General features: G+C 36.3%; 1 protein-coding gene across 1 annotated transcript in view; it reads right to left on the reverse strand.

Moving 5' to 3' along the window:
• The window catches only part of cpne9 (copine family member IX), a 334,194-nt gene that overhangs the window by 91,562 nt on the left and 214,796 nt on the right, over nt 1-27,836 (reverse strand). The gene's annotated exons all lie outside the window — the stretch shown is intronic.

Genomic DNA, 27,836 nt, shown 5'->3' on the forward strand with positions numbered 1-27,836 from the left:
AGTAACATAGGCATAGTAAACGGTCAAGAACGAAGGCTATAAAAACTATGTAGAAATTACTGAATTTACTAAAATGTCTGCCTAATTACCTGAATGAAATGTTTTCATGTCTTTAGAAACCATGGATTTAAACCGTGGATTAAATTTTATTGTAATTTCAAATTACCCAGATGTACCCAGAGGTATATCGTAGTATACCACATACATTATTTTGGTTATGAGCAGGCTGCCTGGCCAAAAATCGCTGACAGCTGTCCAAACAAACTCGTGAACTAAAAAACAAACAAACAAAAAGAACAAAAACAAACAAACAAATTACAGCACACATGCACATGCTCCAGCCCCCCGCACTCGTTTGCCACATCCCCCAGCCCCATTCAACAGTTCAGTATCTGACCACTTGCCTATGTGAATTTCTGAGGGAAACCCTGCTTAGAGTTAAATAGAGTTAGAGAAAATAAATAAGTAAGAAATTCCCTTGTACTCGCAACAACCCAGATGTTGAAGCAGGAAATGAATGACTACGGAAATGTCCCCTTGTACAAATAAACCATTTCCTGAAAATCACTGTAGATGGCAGCAGAAGGTTCGTACATGAATATTGGAAACTATGATAACCATGACCTTTAAAGTCTACAATACAAATTTACATAAATATTAATATATTCATAAATATTATATGAAGAGATACATGATCAAATCTTAATAGCACTCTTATTAATGCATGCTATTTAATAACAGAGGGACTATATAGTTTTCTACATTTAGTCATTTAGCATTGGTTTTAAACTAACAAAATAACAGAGTAATAATCTTCAGTATTTTCATTTTGAATGTAGAGATTCTTTCAAATTTTGTTTCATGGTTGCCTGTCTGTCAAGACAAACCTTGAAACATGTTGTTCAACTGTGCAAACGTTTTCTGTGTATATGAAAAAACAGAGGAGCTGGGGGAGATGGAAACTTTGTTGCTTCATGCTCTATTGTCTATTATGTTAAAACATAATGGAAATGACAGCACTTTTATATCAGAAAAATAGATACATTAGACCTTTAAGGGGAATCATGGTTGCAGAGCCATGATGTTGCATTACATTTATTGTACAATTCAGCACTAAATTTCCAGTGGAAAAGCAAGGGCAATCAGATTTATCAAGGTGTTTATTGAACAAGAGATTTGATTGAGATTACACAGCACAACTGTTTTGATAACCTAAAATCAAGGCTAAAATATGCATTTTCCATTATAACTGAGGCAGCTCGCTGATTAAATGTATTTTGCATATATGTTACAAAAAATATATTATTTATTCAAAGTTTCAAAAACCTTTAGCAAGTAGGCCATGACAGGTTTTCATTTCAAACTTAGGGCTCTGCGTTTTCTGCAACTTTTTCAGTTGTAATTCAACTGCTATGCCCTAGATTTCCCTGCAACCTCCTAAATTATAGTAATTGAATTAACTAATTACAATTAGTATAGATGGATGGTAAAGTAATAAATGAATGTGTTAAGGAAACACAGAGAGAGACAAGCATGGAGTCAAAAACATTGCAATCAAGTTTAAACTGAGTTAACTTTAAGACAACAACATTCATAATTCTGCACACTGATTGGTAGAATTTGTTTTGCACGATTCGTAATTTGTCTTTCGACTACACCCGAAAGTCAACAATAGACCAACATTTATCACCAGAGAAAATAAACACAGCAAACGAAAGACTGAGATTGACAGCTATTAAATGACGTCCTCCAGAAAAAACATAACTCTGTTTGGACAGAGGCATTTGTTTGCTAATATTGATTATTGAAATTATAAAAACCCGAAACTACTTGCATTTCTGAATAATAATCATGTAATAGGATAATGTAATAAGTATGTAATCAGTATGTTTTGCACATTTTGTTTGTTCTCCATAGACCATTGAATACCTCTGAAGTGAAAGTAATATTTGAGGATACAATTAATCGGCACTGAGAATTACTCATCGGTGACACATCGTTGTCAAATTTTTTAAACGGATTTGAAGTTCATGTTAATAATGTGACTGGAAATGTCTCCGATAATGTCAGTTACATGATCAAGGCATACAATTATATTCTTAGAGATTTATTTCCAAATTTAATATATTTTACTTGTAATGCCTCGATAGTCTTTGCCAACAATATCTGGGCAAATCAGGCAGACAAGCTGGTTCCAACAGATAAAAATATTTGCACATTGCCAAAGCAAAAAACTACATTTTAAAGACCACCTGACACAAACAATTCGGTAACACTTTACAATAATGGGCATTAATTCTTCATGAATTTTGATAGTACCACACAGGAAAAACACATGAATGCATGATGTAATTCTTGTGAACTCAGATGAAATTCATTTGTAATTCAAGTATGTGAATTCATAATGATTTAAAGGCTCTTATTCATATGGAATTCATTTTTAATAAATGAAGTTGATCATATATATAAATCCTGTCTTCACACATTCATTCATGTTTTTCACAACCCCGTGGTGAGCGAGTAAGAGTGTATGAATTCATTATGATTCATGGTTATTAAGGGGCTCCTTTTCTCCAGTATGTTCCTCATGAATTCATGTTTAATTCCTTAACAAATGGTGTAAATCACGTGTACAAATCGGGACTGGCTATATGAATAAAAGCAAAACAAATGTATGGATTCATCACAATTTTGAATTTTAAAATGTATTTGTTCTTGCAATAATCGGTGTTATGCCAAGTTACGTTTTACATTAGAATCATGCTTATTTACAAGGTAATCACATGCACTTCATGTTTACAGCCAAGTCATGACTTATTCATGTTATTTCCTAATGAACACTGCATGAGCAGACCATTATAGTAAAGTCATACACTATGCATGTTATTTCCTAATGAACACTGCATGAGCAGACCATTATAGTGGAGACAAGTCAACTGGGATAAAATAGCAGCGGCGGGTGCATATAAATGTAATGTTAGCTAGACAGTTGTAGAATTGTTAAATGATGTATCAAGGAAATTATGATACATAGATAATATAGAATTAATCTATAATCATCATTTAAATATATGATTAGAAAATTCAGGAAAAAAACGTTTCGACACCTGTCAATTAATTAATTACTGAAGTAGTATCCTATAAAACTAGGAGGTGATATTAACGAACAATGTATTTCAGAATTATTATTATTATTATTATTATTATTATTATTATTATTATTATTATTTTAATTAAATACAGGGACAGATGACAAGAAAAGATTGCGGAGGTACTTTTTTGGTCAAAGGCAAAGGCGCTGAAGTGCGTCCCATTGAGCGCTTTTAGCTTCACCTACACCCTCCTCACTCAAGTGCACTCTGTGACGTCAGCACAACGTCACGCGAAGTGTACCCCCCCCCCCCCCCCCAACACACACACACAGACATAATCAGCCCCAGACATCCACAGTCCTAGATATGTTAAATGGTATATTTTAGCGATAATTCACCATGAAGATCTTGCAGCCCACCACCTGCTGCATAAACTCCAGTTATATGATATTAAAAAGAATACGATGCTTTCAAAACTAAGGTCCTAAGGCGGGACTAAGCATTGAGAGCCTTTGACTGGTTAGAATGATTTAAAAGAAAAACCCAGGAGGAAGTGATACAAGAAACTGGAAACGTTATGCAGGCAGGTCGGGTCGGGAGCTTCATGGTGAAATATCAGTCAAATCTAGAGTTTCATATTGTCACGGTCTCTCTGGGGAGGACCGCAGGGCATAGGAGTAAGGACCCAGGTGCAGCGCTCGTACAGTAACCAAGGACTAATCAAGGACGTGGGTATGGTCGAGATCCAGGTGGTCAAGAGAGAGACAGGACTAGGACAGAGAGGGAGAGGGACCAGGCTTGGTGACGCAGGAAGGACTGACGACAGTGAGGACAGTGAGTGGCTTATAAAGGGAAGCAGAAACTAGGAAGGCAGGTGAAGGACCAATAAGAGCAGAGGAAAGGAACAGAAGTGCACAAGGGTGTGGAGGAATATTAATTGACAGAGTGACAAAGGAAAGCAGTGAAGGGAGAAAGAAAAGGCAAGGGTACATTGGTGGCCTCTAGTGGGGAGCACTGAATAAATAAAGGTATTATTATTATTATTATTATTATTATTATTATTATTATTATTATTATTATTATTATTATTATTGAATGCCATGGAACACGTTGATGATCACCAAGCGGACCCGAGTATGACTCAATTCACAGGCACATCGGGGCACCGTTTGTATTAGTACATCCCAAACAGCATGAAACCCTTATACCCACATATTTCAGTAAACATTCTTGCCCCTAGACTAAGGACTTTACTATAATTGTTTGATCATGTAGTGTTCATTAGGAAATACCATGCATAGTGTATGACTTTACTATAATGGTCTGCTCATGCAGTGTTCATTAGGAAATAACATGAATAAGTCATGACTTGGCTGTAAACATGAAGTGCATGTGATTACCTTGTAAATAAGCATGATTCTTTACAAGAAAACGTAACTTGGCATAACACTGATTATTGCAAAAAAAAAATACATGTTAAAATTCAAAATTGTGATGAATCCATACATTTGTTTTGCTTTTATTCATATAGCCAGTCCCGATTTGTACACATGATTAACACCATTTGTTGCAAAGGAATTAAACATGAATTCATGAGGAACATACTGGAGAAAAGGAGACCCTTAATAACCATGAATCATAATGAATTCATACACTCTTACTCGCTCACCACGGGGTTGTGAAAAACATTAATGAATGTGTGAAGACAGGATTTATATATATGATCAACTTTATGAATTATGAATTCACATACTTGAATTACAAATGAATTTCATCTGAGTTCACAAGAATTACATCATGTATTCATGTGTTTTTCCTGTGTTGTACTGTCGGAATTCATGAGGAAGTAATGCCCATTATTGTAAAGTGTTACCAACAATTCAATAAGAAGTTTGTATTTTACACATAAAGTTGCCACCCGAGCTATGCATAACACTGTAGAGCACTTTATATTCTGCTGTTAAATATCATTCCAAATACATCTGTTTTTACGTAGACTTTATGGAAAAAGTAAATGCACATTTCATCAAACACTGTGGTGTTAAAGGACTTCCAGAATTTGCTTACAGATGTGCAAAGTGTAAAATTAGTTTGCATTAAAGCTGAATAATTATTTCCCAATTTAAAATGAAAGGCTAAAAGATATTTGTCAGTTGATACATATTTTGTAGAAAAAAACAAGGTTAACCAACTGCATATTTTAATAGCACAATAATGCACAGCCTTGCATTATTATTATCATGATGTTATCTTCAAATGTAATTTTCGCATAGGGTTCCAATGCTACAAAGTCACTGCTATGGTGATCATATGGGAATTTGTTATGTTCGATCCTTTCACAAGGTTCCAAAATAGTAGCGATATGACATAGCGCTCACAAGTGGCTCAACTGATAAAAAAAACTCCACTTGGATTTCAGCAGCGGCGTCATTAGGCCTGGGTGTCCAGGGCTATGTTTTATGAATAGCAAATACAAAAATAATAATAAAAAATAGGCCCGGATCTACTCATCTGTCATTCCGATAATGCTTTAAAGCCCTCGACAATAATATGATATCGTTAATCAAAAACGCAAGTATGTTTTGGGTCCTCTGTGTGTCATTCAAGCAGCAGATCTACTTCACATTACTTGGCACCCACGTATTTTGTGTGAGCCGAGAGCGAGAGAGAGAGAGAGAGAGAGAGAGAGAGAGAGAGAGAGAGAGAGAGCACACCGGTTACAGAGCTTGTCATTGTTGGCATCTGGTGGTAGCTAATTCACTAAGGCAAGACTTGAGTTGAAGGGCGGCTATGGATATAAGAAGCTATATTATATATATATATATATATATATATATATATATGAAGGCAAGGAGGCGCAGGCGAGGCTAGAGGAGGTACAGGACAACCTTGTATGTGTCTCGATTCATGTGTCCTTCACATAGACAAATCTACCCGATTCCAGTCTTGCTGAAGCACCCCCAGATCATCACCGATCCTCCACCAAATTTCATAGTGGGTGCGAGACTATGGCTTGTAGGCATCTCCAGGTCTTCGTCTAACCATTAGATGACCAGACATTAGGCAAAGCTGAAAACTGTACTGATGACCTTACTCCAGTCCTCTACAGCCCAATCCTTATGGTCTTTTGCAAACCTCAGCCTGGCTCTTCTTTGCTTCTCATTGATGAATGGCTTTTTTCTAGCTTTGTACAACTTCAGCCCTGCCCCTAGGAACCTGTTTCGAACTGTCCTCGCCGTGCATTTAACCCCAGCTGCCGTTTGCCATTCTTTTTGTAGGTCACTTGATGTCATCTTACAGTTGAGGGATGTTCAAATGAGTTGTCGATCATCCCGGTCAGTGGAGAGTCGTTTTCACCCTCTGCCGGTCTGTAGCTTTGTTGTCCCCCAATTTTTTTTATTTCTTACAGGGGAGAATGTCCCCGGACCCCCCTACTTTGGGTTTGGACTCTGGGATATGCCCTGAATGTATTGTAATCCTAGCAACACCTCTGGATTTCAGTTTGGCCCTTCTCATTTAGGAATACGTCATCACAAACTGTGATCTGAATTGGTGGCTTGGCCAAGTGCTCTCACGTTCAGGTTACTTTCAGTTGCATTAAATAATTCTGGGTTTCCAGTATGAAATGTAGTGGATGGTCTTGACAGCGTACATTCCTAAGATATGTATTTAACACATTTCAAATTGTCTGAAATGGTTCCCCTTTGGTTTGAGATAGAGACATCCACACATAATTATACTTACACAATATTTTATATTGACAGCATTGTCTAACTATGTTTAGGGTTGGATTCAGCCTTTTTGGTTGGACTGTTCACTAAATTCTTCCAGGTTCAGAAAAGGTCCAATCTGATCAACTTTCATTAAGTATGAAACAAAGCACTGGAGTAATATTGTTTTAAGTACACATTACATTCAGATATGTATTTATTTTAAAACAAAAAACATGAAAATGTTCTGATGGTCAATAGGTTTTATTTCTGACCAATTCATATAAACCAATGTGAACTGGTCTAAATCTGTGCTGTAAAATTAGATTGATAGTGTAGCTAATTGGAGAAATTAGACCTCTGCAGTTCACCTTTTGTGGTACACTACCTTTTGTAGGTTGTACAAAGCTGAGCTAATAATAGAAAAGTGCATATTTAAATTTGTTTGTCATCAATGTTTCTTCTACAACCAGGCATTAACACAAACAAATGTACTGGCATACTCATAATGCTCCAGCAGCCCACCTAGTGTTAGAAATTAACACTCAAAAATTACAATTACTTTGCTTGTAGCATATCAGCGGCCTCTTTAAAAGGCCCTGATGACCCTTTTGTCTCTGGCAACCCCTGAAAAGCTTTCTTATTAAGCCACTGATTCAGAATATAATTATTTTTTCAAGGGCGTCCTTCAGACAAAACCCACAAGCTGCCGTCACGTAGACATGAGTCACGAGATAGGTAAACTATTGAGACGTATGCAATTTAAAACACAATTAGATGTAAAGGGGACTGTTCCGAAATCAATGCAAATTTACTTGCATGCTGTTGTGTATTCTAGCAAATAGTCACCAGCCCCATTACCCTGTCAAAAGTTAGGTATATCTTCAACCACATAACATATATTTAAATATGATTTTGTCAACAACTGGCTGATATTTAGCTCAAATGCCAATGCAAATCTGGGATAACCATATTACGTTTTTATGAAACACTAAATAAACTTAATGCAATTGCTGTTGGACTTACTTGATTAAAGGCCTGAAAGTGGAATATATGGAATATGGAAATAATAAGAAAGAAGAACAAATGTTTGTGTGTATATATATATATTACATATATATATATATGTATATATTCAATGGCTTTATGATAAGTGAATGCACTCATGGGTACATGTGGTGAACATATGAGGGGGGTAAATTGTGTCTTTGTGAGGCCGGTCACAGTGCAACATTACTGTTCAAATGTCCACAGACATCCTGCATGCTACAATGTACATTTCGTATGTATGTATGTATGTATGTATGTATGTATGTATGTATGCATGCATGCATGCATGCATGTATGCATGTATGTATGTATGTATGGCCATTCTGTCAAAAATGAAAAAAGACTAAATAACTTGTTCTTGTGCAGCACACATACAACCATATACTGTATTAAAACAGACTGTCCAGGAGCGGTCCCCTGAAACAGTACTGTGCGCAGAGTAAACATTTGATTTGTGATTTGAATATGGGAAATAATGGAAATGTTTACGCGATTTGTGCCGAGCTAACCTTACAAATATCTAGCCCATTATCTGTTTGACAGCATCGACTGGTTGACACAAAAGCCCGGGACACACCAGCGTATCACGTCGTGTCGCATCGCTTCACCTTGCGTAAATTTTTTATATAATGGATGTCTATGGACCCAGACACACCAACATGTTGTGTCGTCACGAGCAATTTTTGACGCGACACAATGGCACTCCAATTCTGACTGATGTCATCACTATAATGTTTTACATTATGGCACAGATGTATCAAGTAGTTAATAATTCAAATAATAATCATAATAATCATAATAATAATAATCATCATCATCATCATCATAATCACTGGTTGTCGTAGTTGTTTATGGGTTTTCTATCCAGGTTTTGTCTCCTTCATATTAGGAAAGGAAGTTGATCCCTATATAGCCTATCTAATTAATATAAGTCATATAACTCCCCACTTTTATATATTAGCCTATATAAACTCTATAATCGCCCTTCGACTGGGAGATTTGTTTTAACCGGGAGGTAGGTCCTGTTCATAACATGACATAAAGCACACACTTACAAAAATGTGCACACACAAACAAAAAATTCACTTATCCATGTTTAAACACACACAGTACAAATGATTATTAAACTAAGGTAAATGTTCTTTATTTTTAGAACAGTAAAATTACTTAATTTAATTAATTTAACAAATCCCAACAAGATGCTTAAGCTAGGGTCACACTACACGATTTCTACAATCAGGCCTGATTTTGAGAATGGTGGGCAACTCACACTTAATTACCATTTTTCACAGAATGTATGTATTTTGTATCATGAAGGAGTGCATACTACACAACCACTACAGGGACACACACACTTCACGACTGATCTGAAATCCTGTGTCGTAGGGATCTCCTTTTAACTCCCCTCATCTTGCAGATAATTCAGCTCAACTCTCATTTGCTGCTGCCGGTCTCTGTGTGACTTTTATCACATCACCCTACACGCTCGGTGTCAATCGAGTCGTAAATATTAAACGTTTAATAAAATCGTTAGGGCTCCGACTAGCTTATGATTGGATCGAAGGGCAAGCGATGGCATGGTGGCCTGTCTCACACTACAAAACCATCGGTAGCGGGCACGTGCCCCGACCAAACTGCTTGTTGTGACGATCAGTGCAGGTTTGTCAGGAGGGCCAAATCGGGCTCTAATCTCGCTACAAATTGTGTAGTGTGTTCTTAGCTTAACTTGCTTTTTGCCAGGGGAATAACATCTCCCTTCCTGAGGTGCTGGTGGCGTGTCGTCTGCGCAGTGAAACAGGCCCTGTGGGAGGGACGGAACATCTGTCTTTTTAATAAGCAGGAGCTGGATCCGATTGTCATCGCGCAGAGGGGCATGGTGCTTGTGAGGGACTACGTCAATCTGGAGGTCCATCAGAGGGGCAAGGAGGAAGCCTATAAGAACTGGCATATACAAGATCTGGGGGAGCTCAGGATCCCATGATGGGACCCACCTCCGGGGATGGTCAGTTCCCCCTGCTGGAGCCCGAGTCCAAGATCTTTTAACTATTTTATGAATGATTATATTTTAAAATGAATTTTAAAATGAATTTTAATTGTTTTTAAAGATTTAGTTGTTTTTAAAACACTAATTGTTTAGGGCTTTTTTGGTTTAGTTTTGTTCTATTGTTTTGTCAAATACATTGTCCGTTTTGGATTTAATTTTAAATGCATTGGACCGTTTTTATTTGTTTTTTATTTTTACCTTTTTAATTATTTCTTTACTTTGTCCAGTGCATTTTCAGTTATTTTCAATGTATTTGACTTTTATGTTGGTTAGCAGTTTTGCTTTAATCATGTTTGTTTTGTTGTTTTGTGCACTTGTTTATTTGAAGTTTAGTTTTTTTTGTTTTCGTTAAATCACAAAGATTTTAAAAATTTTAAGTGATCTTAAGAATTGATTTAAAAAAAAGTTTTTAATCACAAGTATTAAAAATTTGAAATGCTTTTATTTGTAAATTGTAAAATACTTTAAACAATAAAACAGTATTAACTTGCTTTTTACACAGTAAGAACATTTGTTTAGTACAAAGAAAAAAAAAGGATTTAGCACCACTACACCAGTATATTCAGTATTTAATTAAACAATACCTCATCTGACTGTGCTAACCTGTCATGGCACAGATCCTACAGTGTTGAAGCAGGTCTTATATCCATCACAAACTGCAAATGATGCATGCTTGCATTTCCTCCCTGATTAGGCAAGGGATTCCCTGACTTCATTTAACAAAATCTCTTCTTCTTCCTCCACCTCCTCCTCATCTGTTTCCCAAAACACAAACATTTTTACTTTTAACCATAAAATATAGTTCTGTAATTGTATTTATTTATTTTTGCTCAAAATGGGATCTTTTGACGATAAGGAGACACGTTGGTGTGGCACTGTCCACAGCACATCAAATTTGAAGTGACACGCCATGACACGATACACAATATGTGTCCTGGGCTTTACACAATGAATGTGACAATAGTATTAATAGTAAACTATATTTCTGCATAGTATATGGATTTTGAGAATGATCAGACCTGATGATACTTAGCTTAGGGGTTTGTTTCTGTTCATGAGTATTTATTTTTCATGGAACAAACATAATTTTGCAAAGACTAAGATTTGTAGGGCAGTGGAAGTCTGAAGTCTATCATAATAGTAGAAAAAATGATAGCACCAAAAATGTTGGATTATATAAGAACATAAGAAAGTTTACAAATGAGAGGAGGCCATTCGACCCATCGTGCTCCTTTGGTGTCCATTAATAACTAAGTGATCCAAGGATCCTATCCAGGCTATTTTTAAATGTTCCCAAATTTTCAGCTTCAACCACATCGCTGGGGAGTTTGTTCCAGATTGTGACGACTCTGTGTGAAGAAGTGTCTCCTGTTTTCTGTCTTTAATGCCTTGAAGCCCAATTTCCTTTTGTGTCCCCGGGTGCGTGTGTCCCTGTTGATCTGGAAAAGCTCCTCTGGTTTGATGTGGTCGATGCCCTTCATGATTTTGAAGACTTGGATCAAGTCCCCACGTAGTCTCCTCTGTTCCAGGGTGAAAAGGTTCAGTTCCCTCAGTCTCTCAGTAGGACATTCCCTTCAGACCTGGAATAAGTCTGGTTGCTCTCCTCTGAACTGCCTCTAGAGCAGTGATATCTTTCTTGAAGTGTGGAGCCCAGAACTGCACACAGTATCCAGATGAGGTCTAACTAGTGCATTGTACAGTCTTAACATTACTTCCCTTGTTTTAAATTCTACACTGTTGACAATATACCCTAACATCCTGTTTGCCTTTTTTATTGCTTCCCCACATTGTTTGGATGGAAAAAGTGAGGAGTCCACATAGACTCCTAGGTCTTTCTCATGCATTAGGCCATTTGATTAATATTCTACTTTATGATGTACAATACATACCCAGAGCATACAATAGTTATGATTATTGTGGAAGAGACATATTTTACTTGGGGTTGAGATGGCACAGAAGCTGGTTTCAGTCATGCCCTAGTTTTGTCTGCCAGAAGCAACTGGTAAATATTCATAGATGCTGTATGGATTACATTGCAGGGAAGTTCTGATTGCCCAAGAAGTCAATAATTTTTTCTATAGGCTGTTATGTTTATTATTATTATTATTATTATTATTATTATTATTATTATTATTATTATTATTATGTTAATATTGTGTAACAAACAACACAAATCCATACGCATATAATCTGGAAAATATCAGCAATTATGAGATAAGTACTCAAAAGAAGAGTAAGCACCCAATAAAAAGGTAAAAAAATGCTAAGTATGACTGCACGATGCATGACATTTCAGCAATACTGTATGGGATATTTTATTCTAATTTAATGTGAGGGACACTATTCCATCTCAGTTCCATTCTAAATATTTTAAATAACATTGTTCTGTACAAAATGGCAAGTGATTAGCCATGAAGTTTAACACAAATTTGGACAGTTAAAAAGGATGGCATTGTGATGTTTTTTGTTGTATTTTTTTAATGATTCATTCTCAAGAATAAAATACGTCTTTAAGATTTTAATTTGAGCTGGTCCCTTTACTATAATATCTGTTGACTAATGTCCCATTTCCCTAAAATAAGCATTTAACTAGCATTGTTATTTGATCATGCTATGGTTTTTATATTAAATTAACTACATCAAAGGGTCCTGGGATAAATAAACAAATGTTTCTGATGGTTTACCTTTTTATTATTATGATCATTATTATTTCATAATAGATAAATGCAATGCACAATCGCACGTTAACCCTGTCTGTGGGAGGTTATACAATAGAAGTTTCAATAGAAGTAACTGTGCCTCATTTGCCTCCCACTTGAACACTTCCCACAATAAACAGAACTCCAGATTAGAAATACAAAATTATGCAACTGGAAGAGGAGTAGAAAAGTGATTTAGAGTGGAGAGGTGGAGAAACAGTTATTTAAAATATAGCCACAAAGTTGAACTTTCACTGCACAAAAAAACAACAAACAAGCAAAAACATACTTTCCTATTAACAGCGGTGAGACAGTATGTTGTTGATATTTGCACCTCACAGATCTCACTGAGCAAAGATAAAATGTAAATCAATGCATTTTTATGTTGACATCTTGGAACTACCTACTCACAATCCCGAACAGAACATGTAGCTACACACACTCTTGACCTTTTAGAGAAAAACATAGGATGCCCTGGGCATAGAGGATACTCAGGTGGAGTTATATCTGCATTTGCATATGTGCATATTGATACATATATGTATGGTCAGCACAGTGGCACAGTAGTTGGCACTGCTGCCTCACACCTCCTGGGATCCAGGTTCAATTTTGGCTATAGGTGTCCACCTGTGACGAATTTGCTTGTTGTCCCTGTGACCATGTAGTTTTTCTTATCTTTTTGTTTCTTCTAGAAAATTTCTATATGCACTGATTCATTGATGAACCTAGATATAACTGTTTGACATTTTCATATTTACTAATTCAACCTTCTTAGTCTTTACAAAGCTGATGAATATACTGTGGATCAATAGCATATCTGTGAAAATACAGTAAGTTACAATATTTATAATAGGTTAATCATATTTTGATCTTTATACATGGTGCTGCATGTTTCTAGCTCAAATATTCATGCTGCGTTTTCTCGCTAAATTAACTAACATCAACTAGGTTGTTAGTCAATCTGTATTTATTGTATCAGGTTCATTTAGTACTTATTGTTCTATTATTGTTAGTTCCAAAAATATATTTGTTGAAGTATTATTTTGTAAACATAAGACAAATACCGTTATACATCTGTACAAAATGTACTCTCTCTCTCTCTCTCTCTCTCTCTCTCTCTCTCTATATATATATATATATATATATATATATATATATATATATATATATATATATACATACAGTGGGGGAAAAAAGTATTTGATCCCCTGCTGATTTTGTACGTTTGCCCACTGACAAAGAAATGATCAGTCTATAATTTTAATGGTAGGTGTATTTTAACAGTGAGAGACAGAATAACAACAAAAAAATCCAGAAAAATGCATTTCAAAAAAGTTATAAATTGATTTGCATGTTAATGAGGGAAATAAGTATTTGACCCCTTCGACTTGGTGGCAAAACCCTTATTGGCAATCACAGAGGTCAGACGTTTCTTGTAGTTGGCCACCAGGTTTGCACACATCTCAGGAGGGATTTTGTCCCACTCCTCTTTGCAGATCCTCTCCAAGTCATTAAGATTACGAGGCTGACGTTTGGCAACTCGAACCTTCAGCTCCCTCCACAGATTTTCTATGGGATTAAGGTCTGGAGACTGGCTAGGCCACTCCAGGACCTTAATGTGCTTCTTCTTGAGCCACTCCTTTGTTGCCTTGGCTGTGTGTTTTGGGTCATTGTCATGCTGGAATCCTCATCCACGACCCATTTTCAATGCCCTGGCTGAGGGAAGGAGGTTCTCACCCAAGATTTGACGGTACATGGCCCCGTCCATCGTCCCTTTGATGCGGTGCAGTTGTCCTGTCCCCTTAGCAGAAAAACACTCCCAAAGCATAATGTTTCCACCTCCATGTTTGACAGTGGGGATGGTGTTCTTGGGGTCATTCCTCCTCCTCCAAACACGGCGAGTTGTGTTGATGCCAAAGAGCTTGATTTTGGTGTCTCATCTGACCACAACACTTTCACCCAGTTCTCCTCTGAATCATTCAGATGTTCATTGGCAAACTTCAGACAGGCCTGTACATGTGCTTTCTTGAGCAGGGGGGCCTTGCTGGCGCTGCAGGACTTCACGGCATAGTGTGTTACCAATTGTTTTCTTGGCGACTATGGTCCCAGCTGCCTTGAGATCATTAACAAGATCCTCCTGTGTAGTTCTGGGCTGATTCCTCACCGTTCTCATGATCATTGAAACTCCACGAGGTGAGATCTTGCATGGAGCCCCAGACCGAGGGAGACTGACAGTTATTTTGTGTTTCTTCCTTTTGCAAATAATCGCACCAACTGTTGTCACCTTCTCACCAAGCTGCTTGGTGTCTACAATCTTGTCCCTGACATCCTTGGACAGCTCTTTGGTCTTGGCCATGGTGGAGAGTTTGGAATCTGATTGATTGATTGCTTCTGTGGACAGGTGTCTTTTATACAGGTAACGAGCTGAGATTAGGAGCACTCCCTTTAAGAGAGTGCTCCTAATCTCAGCTCATTACCTGTATAAAAGACACCTGGGAGCCAGAAATCTTGCTGATTGATAGGGGATCAAATACTTATTTCCCTCATTAACATACAAATCAATTTATAACTTTTTTGAAATGCATTTTTCTGGATTTTGTTGTTGTTATTCTGTCTCTCACAGTTAAAATACACCTACCATTAAAATTATAGACTGATCATTTCTTTGTCAGTGGGCAAACGTACAAAATCAGCAGGGGATCAAATACTTTTTTCCCTCACTGTATATATACACCAATCAGCTATAATATTATGACCACTGACAGGTGAAGTGAATAACACTGATAATCTTGTTATCATGGCACCTGTCAGTGGGTGGGATTGTAATGGCAGCAAGTGAGCATTTTGTCCTCAAAGTTGATGTGTTAGAAGCAGGAAAAATGGGCAAGCGTAAGGATCTGAGTGACTTTGACAAGAGATCTTCAGCACAAGAGATCAGTCCAAACATCGACGAACTTACTCAGCACAAAAGGTGCCAGGTCTCCGGTGAGAGCAGCAAATAGTTAGGCTAGTTAGCAACAGTCACAACAGTCACTTAAACACCATGGAAAATGTACAAGAACAGTACAAAAAGACAGTTAACTAAAGTCAACAGAAACAGAAGACAACACAACATCTTTGCACCATGCATGCTTTGTTGTAAAGTCCCAAGTAAACTACAGTTAATGCAATATAAGGGTGTATGGTTGTTAGTTGTTAATTAAACACTATTTAGCCTATTTGTTCGAGCAAAGTTTTTTTTGGTTTGTTTTTTTGGCCCGCGGGTGAGACACAGAATTACAATTTGGCCCTTGATCAAATTGAGTTTGACACCCCTGTGCTAGACAAACAAGTCCGATCCATGGAGGCCCCACCTTGCAACTTACAGGACTTAAAGGATCTGCTGCTAACGTCTTGGTGCCAGATACCACAGCACACCTTCAGAGGTCTAGTGGAGTCCATGCCTCGACGGGTCAGGGCTGTTTTGGTGGCAAAAGGGGGACCTACACAATATTAGGCAGGTGGTCATAATGTTATGGCTGATCGGTGTATATATAAGAGAGAGAGAGAGAGAGAGAGAGAGAGAGAGAGAGAGAGAGAGAGAGAGAGTGCAAAAGTGTATTCAGTAATTGTATATTTATAATATTTATTTTTTATTTATTTCTCACTCGTGTAATACACATTTACAGATCAATTTCCCGTACAAAGTGTTTGCCTCCATTGTAAGTCAGAAAATTGCAATTGTTGGTTGTCAAGTTTGGCGTTAACAAACATGCAGTCAAAATATGTACCTAGTCTTTAAAGTGTGACTTTTGTAAGATTGCATTCCTTTTTAAAATGTTGTGAAATAACTCTTTTGTGGCTCCAGTCATAACTTTACAATTGCTTGTCAGCTATATTTACACCTACTGTGTGAGTCATGACAGTCACAGCTCTTTTCATTCCCTCCCCTGGGATAAACTTAAAAATGTCTTCAATTTACTATTAATAGTACAGTTTAAACTGTAACATGCTTTTATGTTGGCACAACCTAGATGATTGAAACAGTGTAACAAATACATCACAATACATGATAAAGCTATGGAACTGTTGCTACAGATGTTGTTTCTTTTAAAAATCATGAAAGTTCATTGCAACTACAAGGCACAGAACATCCGTGATGTACAGTGGGTGAAATCAATGCAGGCACTTGCTAAAAAGAAAAATATAGTATTTTAAAAATGTATACCTTTGTTTGCCTATATCTATATCTTTCCATATCTACATATAGAGAGACAGTTCATTTTAAAAGATCAAGGCTAATAATATAATGGAATTCTACCAAACAGTGATTCATTAAAAATAATTCAAATTAAAATGCAGCATGAAGAACATTGTACATTTGAGTGTAAGAGAAGAAAAATAAAATAATTAGGTTAATATCTAGAGTTTCCATATATTCATTAACTGTACAGGTTTACGATATATATATGATACCCTTATTACAATATATTGGCCTGCAATCACTTTATATCAGAAATAGGAATTCCTTGTGAATCAACACTGCAGTTCCAGTTCTTTGACTCTGTTGCTGTACAACTTAATTGTGAAGGGTCTGAAATTTATGTGTTTGTTATTTTTCACAAGTCATAATTGAGGAGTCTTAATTGTCCTCCAGGTATGTGAACTTATGTATTACTTTACCATGGATAATAAAGGAAATGGGGAAAGTTAAAGTACTTACTTTTCTTCCCCCTTGATGACCACATTTCTTTACACACAAGGACCAGAGGACAAAAGTGGAAACTAAATACAGGCAGATGGAAAACTTTGAAAATGAAACACTTTTTACATAAACAACCTGTGGGTGTGCAATATAAATTGCCAAACCATCTTGTAGAGACTGATTCACTAGGATCCTTCAAGAAATATCCTCCTCTCATTTCTACCTTTTTATGTTGTTACGTAAAACATGTTTTTTTTCTAGACTTGCACATAACACAGTAGAACTATTTGACTTCTACAATATGCTGTCAATTAAAAGTATTATGTATTTTAATTTACCTTTTGGAAAATTATTTAAAGATCAACTAAACAGTATCTTAAAATAGCTTCCCAGCATTGAAGCAGTCATATATAAGTGCATAGATTATATGTATAAATGTAATGTATATCTACATAACATTAAAAAGTATATATACATACCCTTATATAATACGTAAGAGAATTAACTGATGATCATTACTAATATTGTTTATTATTATTATTATGTCTGTTTGCGTAATTTGCATCTATAATAGGACAGGATTTGCCCTTCAACAGAATCAGATCAAAATGAAGGAAAACAAAAATTAATTAATTTGTACATATTGAATATGGATATTTAACCGTTGCCACTGGCAGTCAAAACCCTGGAGATGATTGAAAAACCCTGGTAGTAACATACATTTCACAATGATCGTAACTATTACTTGCCCTGGGTAAAAGACTTGGCTGTACATCATGGGTGTACGGGGATATGTGTTGTTAATGTTAAATAGTTATTAAACCATTCATTTTGTACAGTGCAAGCGGGAGCAATACTGTGATATCCATGGCAACCAGACTTCATTTTGAATACACAGATACTTACATTTATATATCCCCAAGATAATTTGTTTTAGATTTGTCGTTTATTTTCATAAACTATTTTTCATAAATGATTTTCATCATTTGCACGTATTCTTATGCAAGATGCTAAGCAGTTGTTTTTTGTTGTTGTTTTTTTCTGGTTTCCGAAATGGCCGGCAGCATGAGAGGCACCGCAAGCCAATCACAGTGTTTGTTATTGAAGAAAAAACGGCAGGCGGACGACACGAGTACTCCTTGCGAGAGGCAGCGATGGCTCAGAAACTTGGTGCTCTGTGCTGTACATGGAAAGCATTAATCAACCCGCTGATACAAAACTATAAGCCTGTACTTCTTAGTGGTTACATATATGTAGTTATGTATGTAAATATGTATGTTATTATTATTATTATTATTATTATTATTATTATTATTATTATTATTATATGTAATTATTTATTGGAAAAGCCGCCCTTATCCAGGCGTTATCTATTAGCCGGTGAATCAATGCTGCTATGCTTGCTTATATGTGCATATAGCGTGGTGCATTAGCAAACTAGGAAAACTGTACATCATAGTGGTTACATTTATTATTGTAAGAAACCAGAAACTAAAATAAAGCTGAAACTGTGTACAGTTGTGTAATTTTGTATTGCGTACGTCGGATGTTTTAATTTAATCTCAGTCGTGAACACAGTATTGTGATAATTGCCTTTATTGTACTGTGATTTTTATTTTTATTATAATCATCTGCAACTGAACAGTGATCACTACAAAAAACATAATTTTAATATCACTCGATGCCAATTTAATTTGTTTTGAAATCTCTGCTATATTAGTGATCTACTGTTAGGTAACATGCAATACAGGTACAAAGGTTTGCAGTAATTTTCCTGAAAGCAGATCCCTGCATACTTGTAACATTTTCTTTTTATTTTTTTATTTTGGCCACACTGACAGTTAATATGTAATGCAAGAAAGCAGTGTTAAATGTTTAAACATAAAAAAATGAAAGGTACATAGATTATTGAAAATGTGTACTTATATGTCTGATCCCCTTTATTTGGGCTATAGGCTGAATATACATAACTTTGTAGGTTTTGGCACGCACTGCAGTTTGCCATTTGACTTGATTTATGGCCTTTTCCAACAGATCAAGTGAATGTTAAATTAAAAACAAAATGCTATCGTGAACTAGAACAGAATTCCCTTTCAAATTAACTTATTTTTTGCGCTGTCAATATGAACAGAAGGTATATTCTATTTTTCTTTAACTAAAAACGAATTTAAATGCTCTTAGTTAAAACAGATTTTAAAATATAAAATATTTTTTAATTTTTATAAATCCAGAGAAATAGGATAAATAATCCAGGGCGAAAAAAATGACGTAAGCAATTCCATTTATACACTGATCAGCCATAACATTATGACCACCTGCCTAATATTGTGTAGGTCCCAAAACAGCCCTGACACATCGAGGCATGGACTCCACTAGACCTCGGAAGGTGTGCTGTGGTATCTGGCACCAAGACATTATCAGCAGATCCTTTAAGTCCTGTAAATTGTGAGGTGGGGCCTCCATGGATCGGACTTGTTTGTCCAGCACATCCCACAGATGCTCGATTGGATTGAGATCGGGGAATTTGGAGGCCAAGTCAACACCTTGAACTCGTTATTCATCAGACCAGGCCACCTTCTTCCATTGCTCCGTGGTCCAGTTCTGTTGCTCACGTGGCCATTGTAGGTGATTTTGGCAGTGACCAGGGGTCAGCATGGGCACCCTGACTGGTCTGCGGCTACGCAGCCCCATACGCAACAAACTGCGATGCACTGTGTTTTCTGACACCTTTCTATCAGAATCAGCATTCACTTTTTCAGCAATTTGAGCTACAGTAGCTCGTCTGTTGGATCGGACCACACAGGCCAGCCTTCGCTCCCCACGTGCATCAGTAAGCCTTGGCCGCCCATGACCCTGTCACCGGTTCACCGCTTTTCCTTCCTTGGACCACTTTTGATAGGTACTGACCACTGCAGACCGGGAACACCCCACAAGAGCTGCAGTTTTGGAGATGCTCTGACCCAGTCGTCTAGCCATCACAATTTGGCCCTTGTCAAAGTCCCTCAGATCCTTACGCTTGCCCATTTTTCCTGCTCCTAACACATCAACTTTGAGGACAAAATGTTCAATTGCTGCCTAATATATCCCACCCACTGACAGGTGCCATGATAACGAGATTATCAGTGATATTCACTTCACCTGTCAGTGGTCATAATGTTATGGCTGATCGGTTTAAGTCTTATTAATTTTAAAGCCTACTTTTACTACTGAAAATACACAAAGACTAGCCTTACTGCATTACAATAATGGTTATTTCTTGAAGATAGGACACACTGCAAGGACTTGTAGAGTCAAAAATCAAAAAATCTTTAGAGCATCTGCAAGCACAAAGAAAGATACAAACTGACTCTTCATCACTTATACTTTTTCTTTGTACTTTTTTAGAATCTGATTTTTCACAGTGAGCAACTGTTTCATAGAATAGTGAAGAAAAAAAGCACAGTCTTTCCAAATGCCTTAAGCATTGATTAGCCTTAAGCTAACCCTCTGAAAATGCAGCTTTATGTCTGGAACAAATATCATTTTGTGAAATTAAATTTGTAATCTGTAGCAGAACTTGGATGACACTGCCAGTCTATTTCCTAGGTTCCAGGTTCTGTGATTTTTGGTGTACTGTTGGTCCTAAGTTTAACGGACTGCTATTGGTTAACTTCATTAAGAACGATTCCTTCAAAAGCAATCTAGTGCAGAACAGTTAATTTCATTACAAAGGGAGGCAGATGGTGTTTCTGTGTGGCATATCTAGAAAGAATGATCTGTTTGCCATACAAAACATGTCCTATAGTCTGGATCCAGCTAGTCTGTAAACCTGGCCATGCTACTGTTGCCTTTTTTGCGGGAGATCCCAATGAGCAACACACAATTGAGTCACAGGCTCAGGGTGGGTAGAAGTGAAATCATTGTAGTGAGTTAAGTAATTGGTAATTCTAATTCCATGCTGAAAGAAAAGAGGGGAAACATAACAAGAGATGCCAAGATAAAAAGTGAGAACATCAACAAGAATTCCAGTGCAGTTGTGTGGGAGGCTACTATAATTGATATGTTTCTTGCGTTTGTGGTTCACTAGACTTCTCTTGGATATGTGCACAGCTGTTAGCACCTGAGGCTTAATCACAAATTACACAGAACACCATTGTCTAAACACAAAATGGTTCTAAAAACCCATTCCCGTACAACACTATGAGATATTAATGTCTTCCAGACTTACACCAGGCAAGCCTAATCACAGAGGGATGTCAGTGAAAGAAGTCTGACCTAGTTACATGAACAAGCATGTGCTGCACTGACAGCAATGAAAGGTAATGAGCCACTGGTAACTGCTATCACAGCTGCGCAGTATAACAATTTGGAGAAGCTAGCGTTATACGCAAGACAATCTGATTACCATCTGGTCATTATCATACTAGGGCATTATGTCAAACCAAGTGGATGATATAATTGCAGCGAGCTGAATTCTAAGAAAAAACACGGAAGAAAATCCATCTCCTATATACTGATATGCATAAATAGTTTGAGGAGCACAAATCAGGCATCAATTCAATCTTTCATGGTTCCCAAAGTCTGTTTTTCTTTCACACCATCTGAATCTTGGGGGGGATCTCTGCTGATCACACAATGAGCATTAAGTATGAAACTTTCCAATTTTTCCCTATTTGATGTTAATAACAATTAATACTGGGATGTGTGATTTTGTTTCTGACTATGTTCTGTGAAGACCATGTAAGTTACATCACAGCTATGAGCAAAGTCAATTATGCCACTTCAGATTTATTTTTTAAGCTGCTGTGTTAAGTCCAGAATATATATTAGACAAACCATCAAACTCTAAAGCCATATAATGGACAGTTTTCCCACGTTTCCATTTAAAATTTTACCTTGACTTTATACAAGTCTTTAACCTTGGGTTTAGAATGGGATCTATAATACCTTTCCACAGAATACAGCTAGGATTTGCCAATAATTTTTCTTGCTATGACCCAAAATTGTTCTATATATCATAATTAGGATGCAGCATATTGCTAATCAATTCAGCTAACTGTTTAAACCATTACCATACAGACCATTTTGAAAGCTTGAAGGGGAATTTAGCCAGGGGACTGAGGATAGGTGTTCTAAATCTTTTGAAATCCTTAATGATATCATTCAGGAGATCATAGACCACAGTATTCCCTGGAATTGGCTTAGAATTTGTGATCCAGAGAAAGAAGGGATAGCTGTCAGTTCTCCAACCCCAATTTCAGCAGCATTTTAATTTTCTTTAGATGTGTCTGTGATGATTGGTAATGTTATTAAACCATCCTTTCTAGTTATACAAGGGCAGGTATACTGAGAAGTATTATAATAATAGTAGACACATACAAACTATTTGAACATCCATATTCTAAAGACAACTTTAGCATCATTATTAAATATTCCTCTCACAATATACTTTTTTTTCATAACAATGTTTACATTATTATTGCTTTAAAAACAATATCTCAGCGTACATTCATTCACAATAGGAATTCCTTTTCCTTTGAAAAAGCTTGTGCTACTGTTTCTCGATTTTAGTGGTTTATCATTTATTGTTTGTGTTGGTACAGGGTAAACTGTCCTTCCACAGTTTCTTTTGCCATGTTTCAGCTGTGTTCGGCCTCTGGGATTTTGTACAATCTGGATACAGAGTGGTATAGCTGCAGGCTGTGAATACAATGTGGGATCTATTTATATGTCCTATATCTACATGATAATAATGGCACAGAAAAATGTACACAATAAAATATCCCCAGAAATACTTTTCTTTGTAATTTCTGACAGAATGTAGACTTTTGTCTTTAAATAACAGATTTTTCTTTCAAAATCACACTGTCATGGAAACTTTTTTGTTTTTACCTAAAATTATCAATTAAAAACTCAAGGTTTCTAAAGAGTGACTCAGCTCCTGTTTGCAGATTCTACCTACTTTTTTATTTTTTAATCTGTGCTGCCATACTCCTAATACAAAGATACAATGTCTCTCTCTCTCTGTCACTGTGCTCTGATGAATAGGGAACAAGTGTTGCATGTTAAACATATGCCTTAGAGAGACTGGAATCTGCTTCTGTTTGTAAGATTTTGATTGTCTTGACAGCATGAGAGAATAGAACAATGTGATGACAAAAATTATATAAGACACAATGGAGGCCATTCAGTACATCTTTTTCCTTTGGTTTCTAAGATTAAACCAATACAAGAATTAAATGTAGGAAAAATCCATCTATGTTTCCAATACCAGATGTTACTAGATTTTGGCAAGGACTATGTATTTCTCTATCCATTTCACCTCCAGAGATATACTGTTATATATGTGTGGCCAGTGCGGCTGGAGCTCCACCCTGTAGAGTGTTAAGCCTGCTACACCAAAAGACTGGCTTAACACGGTACTGATTTTTTCTGAAGGTTATGTCACTTATAACTTGCTCATATGCCCTATGAGCCCTTTTCCATATGTTTACAAAAAAGGAACATTATATTCTTAAAATTACAGTTGCATTTAATAATTAAGGTATTTCCAATCTTATGAATATTTTTTTAAACATTCACTAAGTTGACCCTTAAATCTTAACTATTGCTTATGGCTTTGGTCAAACAGAGTTTTAAATAATTTTGTTTCTTGTACTATACTTTTGAAGAAGTTCAATTAATAACTTTCTAAGCAAATCTTCTAATAATCTGTTCGTAGTCCTGGAAAAAATCAATAAAGAGCTTACACGGCAATTCACTTAACAACATATTCGATGCAGATATAAATCACACAATTCTGCAGACTATGTTCTGAAGGAGGTAAATGCTTAATCTGACATACTGTCAAGCAGTCAGACATGCACCAGTTAAAATTCTTAACTATAAACATCTTTGCATCTTTAACTCTTTCATGCATTTACTTGTTTGGGTTTCCCTCAACTTTGCTTTGTCCCCCCATATGTAATCATGTCTGTTGCTGTGAAGAAGCAATGCATTTCTGGTTTATTGTTTTTGCTTCATCCAATTACATGCTTAGGCTATGGTGACTAATTAAACCTTCTCCATTATCTGTATGGAGGCTTGCCATTCTATAAAAGGCTTGCCATCCTGTATGCATCCTGTATGAACATGGCTCCACAGATTAAAGGATTGGAGAGCTAACGGATCCAATGGTCTTGGAACAGGATCTGAAGAGATAAGTTTGCTGAATTCACTCTCGATTAGACCTCAGCTTGTGCTGCATTTTGTACCTCTACGAAAGGCTACAACTAGGGCTGGGCAATATGGCCAAAACAGTAGCACAATATTTTTCACATTTTTGATGGTATGACAGTATTTTTTAAATGGCCATTTTATACTGTTCATAAAGCAAAAATAATAGGACACAACTGACATTGAATTACATTTCCCTTTTCTGTGTCAGTTGTCTTGAAACAAAATCATGTCCACACTATCAATGACACACCTTTCTTCACTGGGGTCACTTTGCTGTGAAGTTTCACACACAATACTCTCCTCCATCTCGTCTTCATTCATTGTGCATTGATCACATTGGTTTATTTATGTCAACACCCAATACACATGGAATTTATTTGGCTGAGGCGCATTCATTCCAAAACAATGTCATGTTTGAGAAGCGCAGTTCTGCACAGAGACTCAGACATGTGCGTTCCTGGAGTGTTTCTGCGTGAAGCCAATAAGCCCCGCCCACAGAAATCTGCGCAGAATCGCACAGCCCAGCACAGCTCTGAGAAGCTGCTGCAGGAGGCGAGCTGCGGCTGTGTGCAAAAGATTATGCAGAAATCAAGAGCGACGTGTTAAGCAGAATGAAAACTACTACTGCCCCCTTGTCAACTTTCATTACACAATGAAGCTGTGAACAGCATTGTCAAAACCATAGATCTAGAATTCTAGAAAGACATTTTAGCATTGCCAATGCTTTATTGAATAATGAAATCAATTATTTTTTTAAATATAATGTAAATCTATGATGCACAATAATTAAGTTGTTACTTAAATGATTGGTAATTCTATTTTTTAAAATAAAGACTAAAATAATATAAAAATAATAAATGAAGTCATCCAATTACATCGATTTCTGCAGGGTTTGTGAAGAAAGTTGTTCGCGTTCTGGTAGCGCAGATCTCCAGGATCCAACCGATCCCATTGGTGGAGCCGTCCAGATCTGCGGAAATTTGCGTTACACGAACACTATTGGCGTCTCATGTCAGACAGCGCAGTCTCAAGCAGCCGGCGCAGCAAATTGTGAGAAGATTATTAGTAGCTGAATGTTATGACTGAATGACACGGTAATTAGTAAATTATTCAATTATACAATTATATGACCATCCTCTAATTAATTTGTAGCCATCTGTTTTAAGTTAACAGTTAATCCTAATAGATTTGTATTTTTCAGTACAAAAAAATACTTCTTTAGCTTGATGTATGTGGATCTGTAGAAAGGAACAAATTATGGTAATGATGACAGATAACCAACAATGATTTATTAATTAGACTTGATTGCTAAATGTAATAGATTAGCTACTACAAGTTATTGAAGACTGATCAGTTAATGGTTGCTTAATGACAAGCTTGTTCTCACACAAACTAAGTTGTTTTACCGGGTATATATAAATATATTCCTGTATAAAGTATTTTGCACAATTTGTAATTTATCTTTAGATCACACTCAAAGGTCAACAATAGACCGACATTTATCAACAGAAAAAAACACAAAAAATGAAAACCTGAGATTGACAGCTATTAAATTACCTCCAGTAAAAACATGTTATGAATGCTGATAAGATGTTATTATTCTTTGGACAGAGGCATTTGTTTGTGCTACTGTTTCCCTGGAGAAAAACAATAATCTCAAACTACGTGCATTTTTGAACAAACGTGTAATACATGCAGTGGCAATTTCTACAGCAGGTCAACTGAAAAGGGAATTACTACCCCAATTGTAGATAAGGACTAGATGAATTTTACAACTGGTAAATATGTCTGACAGTGTACATAAAGTCTACAAATGCAAATGATTTTATGAACATAGTGTTTACTCTGCAAAGACTATAAAATTAATCCAAACTGAAAGTAATATTAGATATAGCTAATCTGCACTTGTTGTGAAATGTTTAACCAAATTAGTTTTTTTAATAATGTGATCTGATGCATCTCTGATAATGTCAGTTATATGATCAAATTATACAATTGCTTTTTTCAGGGTTAACTGGCAAATTAAATACATTTGACTTGTAATACCCACATAATAGCCATTGCCAGCAATATCTTGGCAAATCACATTCTGAAAGCAGACTACCTGGTTGCAGCCATTCAAGGTTATTTATACATTGTTCAAGCAGAAAACTAAATTTTCTACCTGACAAAAACAATCCAATAAGAAGGCTGTACTTGTTGCCATCTGCATAACATGAGTTTTACCTTTAAGAACAGGTCTGTTAGTTTAGAAATGAACGTCCTTAATTAATAGCATTAACAAGGACAAACATCTGGAGAGGATAGTAGGGTGACAATGCACATCACTATATCAATTTAGTTTCAGAGAAATCTTGGAACTTCTCCCATAGGAGGTCCAGCAATAAGGCCTGCATTCATCTTCATTACAGCCTTAGCTGTTATGTTCCTGACAGCCAGGTGACAGCTACCAGCAATGAGCACCTGCTGATGAAGATGACAGGCCTTGAACATGACTGTCAACAGAGTCTGCCTTAATCTGTCATCTAGCTTTTGAGGTAATGTCTATGGTTTAACAAGAGGAAAACCACAAATACTGGTGGCTCAGCAGTTTCAGATCTTACCCAATTATTATTATTATTATTATTATTATTATTATTATTATTATTATTATTATTATTATTTTTATTATAGGGGTGATATTAGTTCATTATTTTTCAAAAGCATCACTGACAAGAATCTGAAAAAATTATCAATGATCCTTTGTGGTACAAGTGATACACTTTATTCAATGGCCATTTGGGAGGTAATGAAGGAGAAAACATTATAGATCCAGTTATGGTTCAGTGATATTTCTGTATGGAATAAGGATTACTTATGTTCACACACTCTGCAATATCAATAAGATGAATTTTGTGCTGACCATTACCTAATAGCATTGATATACACTATGTATTCCAACATAAAGGTTTTGCCATCAGTATGTTGTGTATATAAATAACTGTATAATTAGTCATTTTAAATAATTCTTAATTTGTAGGTGTTAAACTAACTTGAGACCTCTGCTGTTTTCAAGTGTCATGTTTGAAGTGCTGATGTCTTTTCTGGCTACGAGGCTATGAATGTAGAAAACTTTGCATGAGTTTCAGTTTACAGCCACAAAACATTACTGTATTAAAAAAGGCAAGGCAATTGGAGAGTTGTAGACTATAAGAGAATAGACAGTAAATAGCCTATTTGAGACTATTGCAGGTAGTAGCCCACAAAACACTGTGGTCACCTACATACTTTAAAAGCTGGGTTTCCTTTATCTTGTAATAACCCAAGTGTTCCTGACAAAAACGGCACAAGAATAAACTAAAGTCTAAAAATAGATATGGG

This window comes from Amia ocellicauda, chromosome 3 (assembly GCF_036373705.1).
Source record: "Amia ocellicauda isolate fAmiCal2 chromosome 3, fAmiCal2.hap1, whole genome shotgun sequence".
Classification (NCBI taxonomy): domain Eukaryota; kingdom Metazoa; phylum Chordata; class Actinopteri; order Amiiformes; family Amiidae; genus Amia; species Amia ocellicauda.